This window comes from Mirounga angustirostris, unplaced genomic scaffold (assembly GCF_029215605.1).
Source record: "Mirounga angustirostris isolate CCGP_5_RB_7025 unplaced genomic scaffold, mMirAng1.0.hap1 SCAF_9, whole genome shotgun sequence".
In the NCBI taxonomy this organism is placed as follows: domain Eukaryota; kingdom Metazoa; phylum Chordata; class Mammalia; order Carnivora; family Phocidae; genus Mirounga; species Mirounga angustirostris.
The window spans coordinates 86439223-86457709 of record NW_026991717.1 but is presented as its reverse complement, the minus strand read 5'-3'; the positions used below and the strand labels follow the sequence as shown (position 1 = coordinate 86457709).

Below are 18487 nucleotides of genomic sequence, written 5' to 3'. Positions count from 1 at the left end.
TCTAATATATTTCTTGTTTCCCATGATTTCAAAAATTACCATCGGACCTTCTGTAATTCTGTTTTTCAGTACCCTGTGTGATTTGATTCATTAGAATGCAGGGACTTGCATTGGTTTGCTCCTACATTGGTTTGTAAATAGAATTTTCCTCTCAAAATTCATTTTCTATTTTGAATATCATAAATGGTACTTATTAAAAAGACAGTATGGAATGTGGGCTTTTAGGGACATTCAGAAGGGGTCCTGAGGTGGGGGTTGGGACATAATGCATGGTCATAGGACATAGAAAAGTTCTCTGGTTATGCCTGGGTGCATTTGCTGGAGAAGGACACAGGCTGGCATACAAAGTTACATTCTGATTCATTTGTTGCATTTCTCTCCTTATTTGTCTTCCTTGAGTCAGGAAGAAAACAGTTGTTCTTGTCCGCTAGGGCACTTTAGTGTGAGAAATTTTCCACCAATTTGAAGAAAAATGGAAAAAAAATAAAGACAACATAGTGAGTTTTTCATAATGCTAATTTTCTGCTTCAATTTAAACAAATTCTTAGTTGAGAACTTCTTGTTTTGTTGTTTTTAAATGGTCCTTTTCTGAAATGATAGCAAGAGTGGATGGCAGCTGATTTTCTTTACCTGTTCACCAGACCAAACAAACAAAAAATGTTAAATATACATTGGCACTTAAATTTTTATTTGTCCCCACAGACTACAAAGCCTGAGGTCAGAGACATCCGGGGCAGAGATGCATCTAAAGCCAGGTTTATCCTGCAGTGTGGGAAGGCCTTGGGTCTGTGCTTGGCCAGCTCCTCTTCACTGACCCAGGTCCCCTGACTGCTGCCTCTCTGAATTAAATAGCCATCCCAGTGAATGGAATGCGATTGAGTTGAATTCTTCCTGATAAGCTGTCTGAGGGACGTGAAATGTGACTACTTTGACTGACGCTCCCATTTTCTCTTCCTCAAAATAAGTCAGATTGACAGGATTCAACGGGGACAGAAATTAGTTCTTCTTGCCTGATTCAGCAATAAAGCCAGCAAGCAGAATCTGCTAAATGGAAAATATTCTAAGATGAGGAATGAGCGATTGTGAGGCAAGCCTCAACTAGCTGAGGAAGTTTTTCTGTGCCTGCAGCTGATAAACTGCTTTTGTAACTGGATCAAATGTTGGTCCTAGCCAGGACTCCAATGCTGCAGACACTTTCAGGCTGACTGCCATGTGTGTGAGCAGATAGCATTCAGCCAGGACTCATGTGGACACCCTTATTACAAGAATGTTCCAAATAGCTTCTGAGGCATCAGCCATTAGGGAATAATCTGATGATAATTTATACTTTATAACACAATTAATGCTCCCATTACATATTTATCTCAGACTAAAAACAAATATCAGGTGAGCTAAAATTTTCTGCAAGGTATTGTCCAGGTTCTTCTATTCCTTTTCCTTATGGGATTGCCACTATGCCAGCCTAAGTCTCTAATAATGCCAGTTGGACTCCAAAGATCTACAGTATGAGGAACTGGATGTTCTATTTGAATTAACACTTAGATTATCAAGTAACTTTTACATTCTGGAACTGACTTGGGGGGATCTGTCTTTATCTTTCCTGATGAGATTGAGCTCTTTTTCCTTCGTCGAGGTGGAGAACTTAGATCTGCTTCCCCTTGTGGTAACTGGAACGCAGGATGAAGTGGAGGGAAGCTTTCAGGTATTCCTAAAGGGAAGTGACGTGGCATCTAGTCTGTCCCACTCCATTCCTGATAGTAGGCATGTGCCCCCCAACCCCATCACCTAATAATAAAGCCGGGCAGTATATCAAGGCCTCGGACGAAAGGTCCATTAAGCATGCCTGTGATTCAAGTTGATTAGCTAGAAGTCACTGGGAATTTTAGTCCAAGATCAGTGGTGAATCAGATCCAATTTGCATAAACTATGAGGTGCTTCATCAAGGCTAATCATTTTCCTCTGTCCTTTGATAATAAATCATCCTTCTATGGGGTTCATTAGATGGAGCTTGAGGATTTTGCCTTCAGAATTCTTCAACACTATTAAGATCACTTTGGCTATGCTCTTTGGCCTCATTTGCTGGGATGGTACCTGTCTGGAGCCCCATCTCAGAGCTACCCCCTTGAAAAAACTTCCTAGAAATGTAAGCAATGATTCATTAGGGTCCATGTGCCAGCAGCCAAGACCCATACGATAATGAAGTGTGCATCTTTTAAAGCACCAGTAGAACAAATCATACTTGTTTAAACTGATAAAGTACTCAGGCCACATAGTGCATTGTGTTGAGCCAACTGATCATTAAGTAATTTTACATACTCTTCTTGAAATGAGTCTATCTAAATCCAGGGAAATTGACCAGGTGTAACCTTCCAGAGCTCTCATGTGGATTATTCTTTCTTTGCAATTACTTGTAAGGATGATGAGATGCTGCTTGTTTTGCCCCAGAGATTATTCCTTTTTATCTCCTGTCATTTGTACACTCTGCCCCGTGTGCCTGGAGCACCTTCCCATCCCCTCACAGTCCTCTTTACTTGTGCCTGTTGAATATCCTTTTTACTTATTTATCTCTTGTACTCCATGAAAACAGGGATTCCATGCCTAGCTCATAGCTTACAGTAATTATGTATTGATAAATTGTTGTGAATTATGAGATGGTGGCCATAATGGAATATTATATAGATCATTGAAAGAATGATATTGATCCCTACATATTGACATGTAAAGATGCCCATATATTTCATAATATAGTTACTGAAAGAAAGCAAGCTGAAAACCATTATGCATAGGATGATCCCATTTTTTTTGTAAAAAAAAATAGTGCTTATGTGTATATTCATAGAGAAGAAAAAAGTGTAAGTACACAGGGACTGGATATAGGGTAAAAAGTGGGGCTTTTGCTTTTAACTTCATAAATTTCTATATTTTAATCTGTTAGATTGAATCTGTATTACTACTGTAAACTAAAAACCCAGTAAGCAGTTTTAAAAACCATAAAATTATAGATGCTTGTTGCTAATTATTATTATTAAAAAAAACAACACTGTATTAATTTTCCAGGGCTCCTTCCTTCCTTCCTTCCTTCCTTCCTTCCTTCCTTCCTTCCTTCCTTCCTTCCTTCCTTATTATTGTCAAGGCTCTGCAGGGGACACAAAATGAATTTCCTTGCTTTTGAGGATCTTGTAGTTTGGCTTATGAATGTCAATACTGTACTTACTAATTCTGAGAGACACATTTAACATTTCTAAAACTGGGATTTTTCTTACAGTCGATGGTGTGGCATAGTTTAATTGATAGCATTAAAATTTCCTAATGGTAAATAAAATTGCATGTCTTACAGTTAATGTCTTCAGATTCAATGAGATATGGAAGCACCAGAAATTGAGAAAGTTACCTGCCATTGCAGTTGATAAGCACATGCTGTGAGTGATTGTGAGTTAGGAAACAGGAATCTGTAGTTATTTTTCTTTAAATATATTTTTTAAAAATAAAAATATTTATGTTTACAGGTTTATTATGGTTATTACTTTCTTAATTGAGATACAGATGACCTATAACATTATATTAGTTTCAGATGTACAACATAGTTGTTTGTATATTTTGTACATAGATCTTTGTATGTTTTGCAAAATAATCACAATAAGTCTAATTCACATTTGTTACCATACATAGTTACCAAAGTTTTTTTCTTGTGAGGAGAACTTTTAAGATCTACTGTTAGCAACTTTCAGATATGCAATACAGTATAATTAACTATAGTCACCATGCTGTGCATTACATTGCTGTGATTTATTTATTTTATAACTGGAACTTTGTATTTTTGACTCTAATCACTCATTTCACCTATTCCACACTTCCTGCCTCTGGTGGCCACCAATCTGTTCTCTATATCTATGAGATTTTTTAAAAAAGATTTTTTTAGATTCTACATATAATTGAGATCATATAGTATTTGTCTTTGTCTGACTTATTTCACTTAGCATGATAGCCTTAAGATCCCTCTGTGTTGCAAATGGCAAGATTTCATTCTTTTTTATGGCTGAATAATATTCTCTCTTTCTCTCTGTATATAATCTGTATATATTATATATATATCACATTTTCTTTATTCCTTCATCCATTGGTTATTTAGGTTATTTCTGTATCTTGACTATTGTAAATAATGCTGCAATGAAAAAGGGATACCGATTTTTTTTTTTTGAGTTAATGTTTTCATTTTCTTTGGATAAATACCCAGAAGTAGAATTGCTAGACCATATGGTAGTTCTATTGTTAACTTTTTGAGGAACCTCCATACTATTTTCCAGAGTGGCTGCACCAATTTACATTCCCATCAACAGTGCCAAGGGTTTCCTTTTGTCCACATCCTCACTAACACTTGCTATTTCTAATTCCCTTATTTCTTAAATTTATTCTATAAATATGATCCTGCACCTGCTATTTGCAAGGGATAGAGAATATCTAAACACTCTTTTAAAAACAATATTAGAAAAAAAATTAAAAAATAAAAACTATTAGAACTACCTTTATCAAGCAAGAGATCTGGATATCCTTATGGTCAGTAATGTGCAAAATTATCAACAATTTACCTTTCTTATTGGTAAGTTTCTTCCAAGAAACTGGGTTTTTTAATTTATTATCAGTTAAACCAAAATCTTTTAGGTGGAAAGTTCAGTGGTATCAACTGTTTTGCTTTTTCCCAAGCTGCCAATCAGCTATCAATACTTAAGTCTGTTTGTACAAAGTATCTTTTGTATAATGCAAATTTCTGTTGCTTTCCCATAGGGGATAAAATATCACATGGAAAAGGGAAGAAAATGCAAGATGAGTTCTGAATCCAATACATGAGTTTTTTTTTTTTTACATAGTATTTGTGTCAGAGTCAGAAACAAAATCTAATTTAGAATACTCACCAGCTAAAAGAAAACAGTTTTATGTGGCAAACCTACTGCCCCAGAAAACAAGTAATTAAAGGACTTCTTAAAATAGCAGCCATAAAATTGACATTCTGTGGGAGACCACGTGTTCACTGCTATTCTTTTTATTGAGGATCCTTCTTGGGCACTGTTCTGAGAATTGAAATCTGCTCTCAGAATGAGTTCTTCACCCAAGGACTTTGCATCCTCTTCTGGGGGGAAAAGGTTAGTGCATTTCTGGTGTACGTCAGATAGTTGTATCATGTCAGGTGGAAATATGACCTTGTTGTTGTCTTTATTTGGAGATAACATATGGCTGAAGGAGATCTGTATGGGTGCCAAATTGACAAGGAGTGGACTTGTAGTAGGTAATTGTATGTATCAACTTTGTTAGGTCATGGTTACTAAATAGTCAATCATTATTCTGCATGTTTCAATGAAAATATTCATTTTTTTTTAATTTGAGTATAGCTGACACACAATGTTCATTAGTTTCAGGTGTCAATGAAAATATTTTTTTTGGTTGAGATTAACATTGAAATCCCTAGGCTTTGGGTAATGTGTGTGTGACTTATCCACTTAGTTGAAGGTCTTAATAGAAACAGAACTGACCACTCTGAAAAAAGAGAGAATTCTGCCAGCAGAGCACCTTTGGACTTGAAGTGCAAAATCAACTCTTCCCTGGGTCTCCAGCCTGCTGGCCACCCTGCAGATTTTGAACTTGTCACCTTCCCCAATCATGTGACCTAATTCCTTAAAATAAATCCCTATCTGTCTATCTATATATCTATCATCTATCCATTTATCCATTTATACATCCTATTGTCCCCCCCCCCCCCCCCCCGAGAACCCTAACTAATACAGATTATGAGAGACAAAGCTTGTAGCAGCAGAAGAGACTTTTTCCTGAGTTTAAGAACTCGGGGCATGGCAGACACTATTCCCTTACTACTTGCTATTTTCCTGTTTAGGCAAGGAATTATATGGAGAGCCTGTGATGTTTCTTTGGCTGAAAGAGGTTGGGGGATCCTTCTACAGAAAGGCAAATGGGTCTTCCTTTATATTCTTATGCTACTGCTTATGGCATCCTTTATTTCCCCGATTTCCCCAAATGGGAATTGGAGCTAGATGTTGGAATCATTTATCGGTGCTAGTAATGAAACTTTGGTTGTTCCTACAAATTTTACATTACATTTGCTTAGATCTCCTAATGTTGAGAAGGGAAGGTGCCCTCTCCACAATGTAAATAAAGAAACGAACATGAGGGCCCACATCTTCCCTCAAAGACAGGACACTACCACTTCAGAGAAAGGAAGCTCCAGCCCAAGACTGCTGGGAGAGGGGGGCTGCTTGTATTCAAGTAGGTCTTCTGTCTTCTCTCATACAGTCCTCACCTGGTCTGGCTCAATCGCTGCCTCATCCACGAGACTTTCTAAACTTGAATAGATTTCTCTACTCCACACTGTCCATCTCTACTCTCTTTCACTCAAGTCACCATCTCTACAGCCTCACTTCGCTTTCTTCTATATCTGACTCCATTCAGGCTTTAGTCCTCGTTATGCTACAAAGACCACCTCAGTCAGGGTCACTCTTGACCACCATGTTGCCAGATTCAAAACATTATAACTAAAGTTATAACATTATACTAAGTTCTCATCTTCCTTCACATCTCAGTGGCACTGATGATTCAGTTCTCCTTGAAACATGTTTTCTTTAGGCTTCTGTTGAGTAGAATTAAAATGGGGTTTCCTCCTAGCTCATTTGCTATTCCTTCTCAGGTATCTTTGCAGATATTTCTGGCGCTTAACGTTGAAAACCTAGAGTATCCAAGAGCTCAGTTCTGTACTCTGTCTAATTACTCTGCATAAACAGGCTTATGGCTTTAAATACCATCCATATACCTCACAAATCTACATTTCCAACTGTGGCCTTTGCCCTGAAATCCAGGCTTGTATATCCAATTTACTACTTACATCTCTGCTATCTGTTTGTAATCCCTAATCTTTTCACAGCTAGTTCCTTCTTATTTAAATTTCAATTTATATAATGTCTATATAAATATTATCAGCTAAATGTCTATTTCTCATCTATCTATAGTTTATCATTAATTACGCACTTAATTTTAATTCTATGCATAACTTGTGCCAGTATATATATTTCTTTCCTTTTTTAAAAAAAATTCAGGTTAGTTAACATACAGTGTAATATTAGTTTCAGGGGTACAATATAGTGATTCAACGATTCCATACAACACCTGGTACTCATCACAACAAATGAAGTCCTTAATCCCCATCACCTGATTTGCCTATCTCCCCCACGCACGTCCCCTCTGGTAATCATCAGTTTGTTCTCTATAGTTAAGAGTCTGTTTCTTGGTTTATCTCTCTCTCTCTCTCTTCTTTCTCCTTTGCTCATTTGTTTTGTTTCTTAAATTCCACATAGAAGTGAAATCAAATAGTATTTGTCTTTCTCTGACTGACTTATGATGCTTAGCATAATACTATCTAGCTCCGTCCATGTCATTGCAAATGGGAAGATTTCATTCTTTTTATGGCTGAATAATATTCCATTATATATATGTATATATATATATACTACCCCTTCTTATCCATTCATCAAAGGACACTTCAGCTGCTATATCTTGGCTATTGTAGATAATGCTGCTATAAGCATCAGAGTGCATGTATTCCTTTGAATTAGTATTTCTGTATTCTTTGGGTAACTACCCCGTAGTGCTATTGCTGGATCATAGGGTAGTTCTATTTTTAACTTTCTGAGAAACTTCCATACTGTTTTCCACAGTGGCTGCTCCAGTTTGCATTCCCACAAACAGTGCATGAGGGTTCCTTTTTTTCCACATACTCACCAACACCTGTTGTTTCTTCTTGTGTTGTTGATTTTAACCATTCTGACAGGTGTGAGGTGATCTCTCATTGTAGTTTTGACTTGCATTTCCCTGATGGTGATGATGAACATCTTTTTATATGTCTGTTGGCCATCTGTGTGTCTTCTTTGGAGAAATGTCTGTTCATGTCTTCTGCCCATTTTTGATTGGATTATTTGGTTTTTGGGTGTTGAATTGTGTAAGTTCTTTATCTATTTTGGATATTAACCCTTTATTGGATATGCCATTTGCAAATATCTTCTCTCCATTCTGTAGGTTGCCTTTCAGTTTTGTTGATTGTTTCCTTTGCTGTGCAGAAGCTTTTTATTTTGCTGTAGACCCATTAGTTTATTTTTGCTTTTGTTTACCTTGCCTCAGGAGACATATCTAGAAAAATGTTGCTATGGCTGATGTCAGAGAAACTACTACCTATGCTCTATTCGAGGTCTTTTTTAGGTCTAACATTTAGATCTTCAATCCATTTTGAGTTTATTTTTGTGTATAGTTTAAGAAGTGGTCTAGTTTCATTCATTCTTTTGCATGTACCTGTCCAGTTTTCCTAATACCATTTGTTGAAGAGACTTTTTCCCATTGGATATTCTTTCCTGCTTTGTCAAAGATTAATTGACCATGTAGTTGTGGGTTTATTTCTGGGTTCTCTGTTCTGTTCTGTTGACCTATGTGTCTATTTCTGTGCCATTACCACACTGTTTTTATGACTACAGATTTGTAGTATAACTTGAAGTCCAGAATTGTGATGCCTCTAGCTTTGTTTTTCTTTTTCAAGATTGCTTTGGCTATTCAGGTTTTTTTGTGGTTCCATACAACTTTTAGAATTGCTTATTCTAGTTCTGTGAAAAATGGTATTTTGATAGGGATTGCATTAAATGTGTAGATTGTTTTGGATCATATGGACATTTTAACAATATTTGTTCTTCTAATCCATGAGCATGGAAATGTGTCTCCATTTGTGTTGTATCAAGTTCTCTTTTAAAAATTTTTAAAAAAGATTTTATTTATTTGAGAGACAGAGAGAGCACATGAAAGAGCATGAGTGGGGGTAGGGGCAGAGGGAGAGGGAGATGTAGACTCTCCATTGAGCAGGCGGCCGCGATGCAGGGGTCTATTTTAGGACCCTGAGATCATGACCTGAGCTCAAGGTAGACATTTAACTGACTAAGCCACCCAGGCACTCCTGTCTCAAGTTCTCTCATTGGTGTTTTATAGTTTTCAGAATAGAGGCCTTTCACCTCTTTGGTTAAGTTTATTCCTACGTATCTTACTATTTTTGGTGCAATTGTAAGTGGGATTGTTTTCTTAATTTGTTTCTACTGCTTCATTATTGGTATATAGAAATGCAACAGATTTCTGTACATTGATTTTGTATCCTGTAACTCTACTGAATTTGTGTATCAGTTCTAGCCATTTTTTGGTGGAGTCTTTTGGGCTTTGTATATATAGTATCATGCCATCTGCAAATAGTGAAAGTTTTACTACTTCCTTACCAATTTGGATGACTTTTATTTCTTTTTGTTGTCTAATTGCTGTGATTAGGCCTTCCAGCATATGTTGAATAAAAGCAGTGAGAGTGGACATCTGTATCTTGTTTCTGACCTTAGGGGAAAAGTTCTCAGTTTTTCACCATTAAGGATGATGTTGGCTGTGGGGTTTTCATATACAGCCTTTATCATGTGGCGGGATATTCCCTCTAAACCTACTTTGTTGAGGGTTTTTATCATGAATGAATGTTGTACTTCGTCAAATACTTTTTCTGTGCCTATTGAAAAAATCATAAGGTTCCTGTCTTTTCTTTTATTGATGTGATGTATCATGTTGATTGATTTGTAAATATTGAACAGCCCTTGCAACTGGGAATAAATCCCACTTGATCATGGCAAATGACTTTGTAAATGTATTATTGGATCCATTTGCTAGTATTTTGTTGAGGATCTTTGCATCTATGTTCATCAGAGATATTGGCCTGTAGTTCTCTTTTTTAGTGGTGGTCTTTATCTGGTTTTGGTATCAGGGTAATGCTGGCCTCATCAAATGAATTTGGAAGTTTTCCCTCCTCTTCTTTTTTTGGAATAGTTCAAGAAGAATAGGTATTAGCTCTTTAAATATTTGTTAGAATTGTCCTGTGAAGTCCTCTGGTCCTGGACTTTTGTTTGTTGGGAGTTTTTTGATTAGTGATTCAGTTCTTTGCTGTTTATTGGTCTGCTCAAATTTTCTATTTCTTCCTCTTTCAGTTTTTTTTACATTATATGTTTCTAGGAATTTATCCACTTCTTTTAGGTTGTCCAATTTGTTATTGGACATATGATTTTTCATAATATTCTCTTATAATTGTTTGTATTTCTTTTTTTAGATTTTATTGAAAGATTTTATTTTTTAAAAGATTTTATTTATTTATTAGAGCACAAGCAGGGAAGGGGCAGAGGGAGAGGGAGAAGCAGACTCCATGCTGAGCAGGGAGCCAGATGCAGGGCTCGATCCCAGGACCCTGAGATCATGACCTGAGCCAAAGGCTGTAATGTTTAACCGAGTAAGCCACCCAGGTGCCCCTTATTGCAAGATTTTAAATTTGGGTTGGGAACTGCTTTATGGATAGGATAGTTTCTTTCTTTTTTTTTAAATTAATATATAATGCATTATTTGTTTCAGGGGTACAGGTCTGTGATTCATCAGTCTTACACAATTCAAAGCGCTCACCATAGCACATACCCTCCAAAATGTCCATCACCCAGGCACCCTATCCCTCCCACCCCCCTCCACTCCAGCAACCCTCAGTTTGTTTCCTGAGATTAAGAGTTTTTTATGGTTTGTCTCCTCTCTGGTTTCGTCTTGTTTCATTTTCTCCTCCCTTCCCCTATGATCCTCTGCCTTGTTTCTCAAATTCCTCATATCAGTGAAAGCATATGATAATTGTCTTTCTCTGATTGATTTATTTCACTTACCCTCTAGTTCCATCCATGTCATTGCAAATGGCAAGATTTCATTTTTTGGATGGCTGCATAATATTCCATTTTATATATATATCACATCTTCTTTATCCATTCATCTGTTGATGGACATCTAGGCTCTTTCCATAGTTTGGCTATTGTGGACATTGCTGCTATAAGCATTGGGTGCATGTGCCCCTTCGGATCACTACATTTGTACCTTTGCAGTAAATACCCAGTAGTGCAATTCCTGGGTCGTAGGGTAGCTCTATTTTCAACTTTCTGAGGAACCTCCCTACTGTTTTCCAGGGTGGCTGAACCAGCTTGCATTCCCACCTATAGTGTAGGAGGGTTCCCCTTTCTCTGCATCCTTGACAACATCTGTCATTTCCTGACTTATTAATTTTAGCCATTCTGACTGGTCTGAGGTGGTATCTCATTGAGGTTTTGATTTGTATTTCCCTGATGCTGAGTGATGTTGAGCATTTTTTCAGGTGTCTGTTGGCCATTTATATGTCTTCTTTGGAGAAATGTCTGTTCATGTGTCTGCCCATTCCTGACTACATTCTTTGTTTTTAGGTGTTGAGTTTGATAAGTTCTTTATAGATTTTGGATACTAGCCCTTTATCTGATATGTCATTAGCAAATATCTTCTCCCATTCTGTCAGTTGTCTTTCAATTTTGTTGACTGTTTCCTTTGCTGTGCAAAAGCTTTTTATCTTGATGAAGTCCCAATAGTTCATTTTTGCCCTCGCTTCCCTTGCCTTTGGCGATGTTTCTAGGAAATTGTATTTCTGTGGTTTTTATTTGTTGTTATTGGTTGTTACTTCTCCTCTCTCATTTGTGATTTTATTTATTTTAATCCGTTTGCTTTTTCTTGATAAGTCTCGTTAGAGGATTATCAATTTTTTTTTAGTTTTTCCAAGAACTAGCTCCTGGTTTTATTGATCTATTATATTGTTTTTTTTTTAGTTTCCTATATCATTTCTTTCTGTTCTCATCTCTATTTTTTCCTTCCTTCTGCTGGTTTTAGGTTTGTTTGTTGTTTATATCTTTCTTATTTGTTTACTTTTTTATTGTATTTTATTTTCTACTACTTAAATGAAAATTCCCTGAGATTACAAGAGTACGTGACAGAGTAGAAGCCTAATAAACATTTCTTGAATGACTCAGTTGAGAGATTATCACTTATAGCTCACCATTTAGCAACTAAGTTTCTACTACTGTGATATTTTGCTGTTATTCATGTATTTGTCTGGATATCTATAGATTTAATATTTCAGTGGTGGGGTTAAGTCCAAATGGTGTTTGGAAAGTGTTCCCAATTTTAGGCAGAAACATGAGGTCTAGAAATAAAAGGAACCAGTTGTAAATTGTATACTTAGTCTAGCATACTTGGCCCCTGCATTAACTCTCCACCCCCACCAATAATTTTCTCATTTTGACATTTCTTTCTTAGGGATTATCTTTCTTAATGCAGTCCTGATCTCTGTCACTTCCTCTGCCTGATGTTTCCAGTAAGGATGACCAGCTTCCAGCCCCTTGGTTACTCACTTTTGAGGGTGAGTGGAGCTAAAAACCCACTATATAGTAGGAACAGTATCTATGCTTATTCTTCTTGGTAGCTGTCTTTATTTCTCCTTCACTTTTGAAGGATAATTTCACTGGATGTAAAGTTCTAGGTTGATGGTTTCTTTCTTTTAACATTTCATGCCATTCTTGCCTTACTTGCATGGTATCCAACAAGAAGTCCACTGTAATTCTTATTCTTGTTCTTTGTATGGGTAAGGTTTTGTTTTGTTTGTTTATTTTTATCCCCCTTACTCCAGCTTTCTTAAAGATTTTTTCTGTGTCTTTGATATTCTGTAGTTAAATACGATATGCCTAGGAATACATACATATATACATATGTATAGGACCTTCCCTGAGGTCTTGGTTTCTAGGATGTAGAGAGCCTTTAATTTCCTTATTTATGGTTTTTACTTGGAGGCAACATGTTTCCTCTCTTTTCTGTCTGTCTTTCCATCATTCACTCACTCATTCCTTCCTTCCTATCTTCCTTTTCCTTTTAAAATTAGTATTTGGCATGTTTGTGTTAGGCTAAACATTTTACTCCTTAATGGTAGCTTTTATCAGAATAAGATAATTTAGCTAAAGATGGCTGCCTGGTGAGACTTTTCAATACTGATTTGAAATGCAAATTAATACAAGCAATTACCAGATACTATACGTGGTCTTAAAATGGAAGACTTTAAATGACATTTCCCTGGCAGTCTGTGTGAATCCCAAAGATTAGGCATTATCTTTATTCAATAAATTAAATATGCATCCAAAGCCCAGTTTGAGTTTACCATCCTATAGTCATTCTTACTGTGGCCAGTTCTGAAATAAAGATGACCTTATCAAATAACAGTTACCTAAAGAATTACTTCCCACTTGGGAATATATATTTGGAAAGAGAGTTACCTTGTGTGTTGGGATGGGTTCTGATGGCTTCAGAGGATGAAGACCAATGTGACATTTTAGGGAGATGGATTTTTTCCCCCTCAGTCTGAATTAAGAAACTAACATTTATTGAGCCTTTTTTTTTGTATCAAATGTTTTCTACTCATTCTATATTCAATGAGTATTTATTGAGTGCTACCATGTTTTGGCCATATACTTAATTGCTGGGGATGCGGTGGGGTTGGGACAGACTCAGTTCCTTCTCTCATTTATCTTACATTTTAGCTGGGAAATTAAAATGAATCCAGAGAATGATAAGTACCCCGATTGGGATAGAGAATGGCTGGGTGAATGTGTAAGAAGAGGATGCACATTAGATAGGGTAGAGCAAGTAAGGCCTTTTTGGAAGGTGAAATTTGCATTGAACTGTTAGAGAATCAGCCAACCACTCATTTTCTAATTTTTACAACAGTGCAAGACAAAGGTAACATTAGTTAAGCTGGTACAGGCAAAGAAATAAATTACTCAACTAGATAAATAATTTCTCTAAATTTACACAGACTTCAAATTGTAACCCATTTGCCTCTAAAGCTGTTCACTGCCCATCACATCTCATAGACACTTACTCCCCAGCTTCCTTAGGCTGGGCAGACACAAGCTCTTTGTTGACCCAATCTTGGAGTTTAGACATGGAACAAAGAATTTCCTAAGAAAATTAATGCAGAGTCACCTATTTTTCAGTAAGAACATAAAAAAGAAGAAAAGACAGCTACTTAATTTTAATTACCTTTTCACAAAAAAATATATTTTAATATCAAAAACGTTGAAGGGTTATTTTCTGAGATTAAAGGACATGAATCCAAATTAAATGAAATTAGCTTTATGAAACACATTGTCTTTATTTTACTTATTTCACAAAAAAACCACTAAAGTCACAACATAAGTGGATCTGTTTGAGAACTGATGGACTCAATGATCTTGGGGGTTATCTCCAACCTTGAGAATCTTAGGTTGATGTAAACCTCCTAAGCTTGATGTGTGGAGGGACAACACAAGGAGATGCTTTTCCATGAGGATATACTTTCTGTTAATTGGATCAGTCCAGGAAAGGGTAGGTCATCGTGACCTAAGTATTTTCAGTTTGAGTCTTTTCACTTGAAATTCTTATCTATTTAAGGAAGAGGAGATGATGCATTCTCTATTCACTAAAAAGTTCAAACACAAAGCTCATTACAAAATAATTTACAGACTCTTTTCTGTAGGCAGTGGCTCCCATTGGCTTGAATAAGTTAAGAGATTAGTTTCACTGCCTTTCTTATTAATTAAATAGAGAGTTAAAAATGACCATTTGGACTTCTGTTTTTTTAAAAGACATTTCTTCAGTGTCATGATCAGACTATTACATTTAGCAATCAACAGCATGGGTGCAAAAAAAAAAAATCTACATTAAAACCCTTTGTTGGAATGCTTTATACTTTCCACAGAACAGAAGCTAGAAAAACCTGTTATACAATTAGTCACAAATACAGTCCTCGAGTTTTTTGCCCATACACATGAGTATTGTCTAAAACATGTCTTCTTTGTGCAGCAAGGCCCTGCCACCACTGTGCTTGGCTGCATTCACAAATCTATTGTAACCTGTAGCTTCCCTCTCACTTCTCTGGTTCTCCTCTCCTGCTAAGCCCTTTTCCTGGCAGTCATGAAAACCTGCCACTGCCATAGCTCTTGATGCTGCTGGAACTGCCAGAGCCACCTTGGTTTCATGGTTTGGCAAAGAATTGGCCTCCACCACCACAGAGGCCAGAGTTTCTGCCTCCAGAATTTCCTCCTTTCATGGGTCCAAAATTTGAAGATAGATTGTTGTAATTGCCAAAAAATCATTATAGCTTCCATCACCTCCAAAGTTGCTTCCATCATTACCAAATCTGTTATAGCCATTCCTGCTGCCACCTCGACTGCCACCAAAGCCACCTTGCCCACTGAAGTTTTCTCCATGACCAAAGTTGTCATTCCCACCAGAACTACCTCCGTGACCACCACCAAAGTTTCCAGAACCACTTTGACCTCTTCGGCTGGATGAAGCACCAGCCATCTCTTGCTTAGATAGGGCTTTCCTTACTTCACAGTTGTGGCCATTCACAGTGTGGGATTTTTGAATGACAGTCTCATCTACAGAGTCATGGTCATCAAATGTTACAAAAGCAAAACGTCTCTTCTTGCCACTGCCTTGGTCAGTCATGATTTCAGCCACTTCAGTTTTCCCATTCTGTTCAAAATCATCTCTCAGATGATGTTCATCAGTGTCTTCCTTAATGCCACCAACACAAATCTTTTTCAGTTAAGTGGGCACCAAGTCTTTGAGAATCTTCTCTTGAGACAGCCCTCTTTGGTTCCACAACTCTTCCATCCATCTTGTGTGACCTTGCATTCACGGCTGCATCCATCTCCTCCAGTGGCATACGTGACAAACCCAAAGCTTCTGGAGTGCTTGGTGTTTGGATCTCTCATGACCACGCAGTCTGTAAGCATCCCTCATTGCTCAGAATGGTTCCCCAGACTCTCATGAGTTGTTTCAAAGCTCAAACCTCTGATGAAGAGCTTCTTCAGCTGTTCAGGCTCTTTGGGAGACTCTGGCTTAGACATGATGGTGGTGGGAGGAGAGACTTTAATGATGCCTACTCAGTGGTGTCCACGGGCAGAAAGCAACCATTTGGATTTCTATGAATAAGAATGTATGTGTGTGTATCTTTGTCATGAATATTCAAGTATTGATCAATTTATGATATTGAGAGAATGTATCTTTTTCCTAAATATTCTATTTATTTATTTTAAGATTTTATTTATTTATTTTCACAGAGAGAGAGAGATAGTGAGAGCAGGAACACAAGCAGGGGGAGCGGCAGACAGAGGGAGAGGCAGGCTCCGCGCTGAGCAGGGAGCCCAATGTGGGGCTCGATCCCAGGACCCTGGGATCATGACCTGAGCCGAAGGCAGATGCTTAACGGCTGAGCCACCCAGGTGCCCCATTTTTCCTAACTGTGAAACATAAACAAAACTAGAAAATGTAAAAGAATAAATACTATTTAAAATTCTGTGAAAACATAATGACAACTTCAGAAGAAATAATTAGGTACAACCGCAGCAATAGCATCCTTGAGGCCATTTCCGTAGTGTTTCAAGTACTGGACTGTGTTAGTTGTGCCAGAGGTCATCTCCTAGAGAGACAGGATAAGAAGTGTTGGGCTAACACCTCAAGGATCAATTGAAATTTCAGTTCTGTACATAAGTAAAAATAGCAAATGTACAGGCTGTTTGGCTCTTTTTTTTTGGTCAATATAACCATTATTACTTTCACACTATTTTATCTCCCCCTTTTAGACTTGAAAGCATGAGCTGAGAGCAATTGATTTCACAAAGCAATTGAAAGGATAAAGAGAAACAAATTGTGAAAAATGTACCAGACACAGGTGTATGCATTTATTCATTTATTAATGAAGTTCTAAAATGCTTAGAATTAGTTTGAAGCTTTCCCTCTGATTGATGTTTAACATTTTTTTTTTTAATTTCAAAAGAAGTTAAGGATGCTACAAGGAAGAAGTGGGAAACATATAAAGAAGCTAATTGATGGTAATCCCACTACTAGGATCAGCACTATTAATGTTCTCCTGAATTCCTTCTAGTCTTTAAAACATATAGGTAATATATAATATATATTATATATAATATATAATTCTGTTTTAATAAATAAATATCTAGTCATATTATAATAAATATTATATTTATTTTGTTATATGTAATGCATTTCTATATTTTATTATGTATATTTATTTATTAAAACATAATTATAATAATTTTCTATCCTTTCATTAAATAATCTTATGAGGTATTTTACATAGCAAGAAATTTTTTTTGCAACAAATATTTGTCATACAGATGCTTTATATGATGACCTAATATTTTTCACATAAAAATATTAAACTTTTTCTAATTAGTCTGCCACTCTTAGGCATTAAGGGTGTTTCCAATTTTCCCTTCTTAAAAATAATGCTACCATAAACATGATTAAATGTACATCTGTTTGAAACTTTGAAATATTTCCTTAGATTAGATTTCCATAAGTAAAATTGCTATGTTAAAGAATGTGAACCCTGCTCAGAATCTTTACAGCAGAAAAGTAGAAACTGTCTGCCAGTGTGGTCTAATAATTCCCACTTCAGCTGTACTTTCACCCCTACAGGTTATCATTGAAAAAATACATTTGATAACTTGATAGATGAAAAAAACTCATCATTCTATCAATCTGAATTTCTTTCCTTTTTTTCTTTTTTAGTGAGATTCATTCATGCATTCATTCATTAAAATTTCCACAAAACATCATTCTGGCAAGGCTGGCTTCAGGGGAGTGTGACCTGTGCAGTTGCATGAGGTTCCAATGCTCAGAAGGGTCTTGTGCTTGGTTTAATGCTCTGTTGCCATCTCGGAATTCTTAAAAATTTTATCTTTGCACTTATGTTTTGTAAGTAAAGTCTGATGGAACAATGGAATATGTGCGTGAGCAGAGGAAAAAAATGCAATATACAAGTCCACTGCATATAGTGTTTTGTGATGTTCCATAAGCAGGGAGTTCTGGGGGACACAGGACACGTGGGAGTTCAGTGAGATTCAACACGGGTACAATGTAAGCATGATACACCAAAAGTTGAGTAAGTAGGGGAGGTGCTGACAGCTCCAAGTGGCCCTGCTTTCTGTTTGTACCAGAGCTTACTTCTTTTTTTGTTTTTTAAAGACTTTATTTGTTTGCTAGAGAGACGGAGGGAGGGAGAGCACAGAGGGAGAGTGAGAGGGAGAAGCAGACTACCCGCTTATCAGAGAACTTGACCTGGGGCTCGATCCCAGGACCCTGAGGTCATGACCTGAGCTGAAGGCAGATGCTCAACTGACTGAGCCACCTAGGCACCCCCCACCCAGAGCTTACTTCTAAAGCAGAAAGAAGGTAATAGTATTCTAAGAAAAATGAACAACCAAGGAACCCTATCAGATCCTTTCTTTTTATTTATTTATTTTTTATTATTATGTTATGTTAATCACCATACATTACATCATTAGTTTTTGATGTAGTGTTCCATGATTCACTATTTGCATATAATACCCAGTGCTCCATGCAGAACATGCCCTCTTTAATACCCATCACCAGGCTACCCCATCCTCCCACCCCTCTCCCCTCTAGAACCCTCAGTTTGTTTTTCAGAGTCCATGGTCTGTCATGGTTCGTCTCCCCCTCTTATTCCCCCCCTTCATTCTTC

The 18487-nt window shown here is 36.9% G+C and overlaps 1 pseudogene; it reads right to left on the bottom strand.

Annotated features, from left to right (window-relative positions):
• Positions 1–14881: 14881 nt before the first annotated feature.
• LOC123840875 (heterogeneous nuclear ribonucleoprotein A1-like) lies at positions 14882–15827 on the bottom strand (annotated as a pseudogene).
• Positions 15828–18487: the final 2660 nt, after the last annotated feature.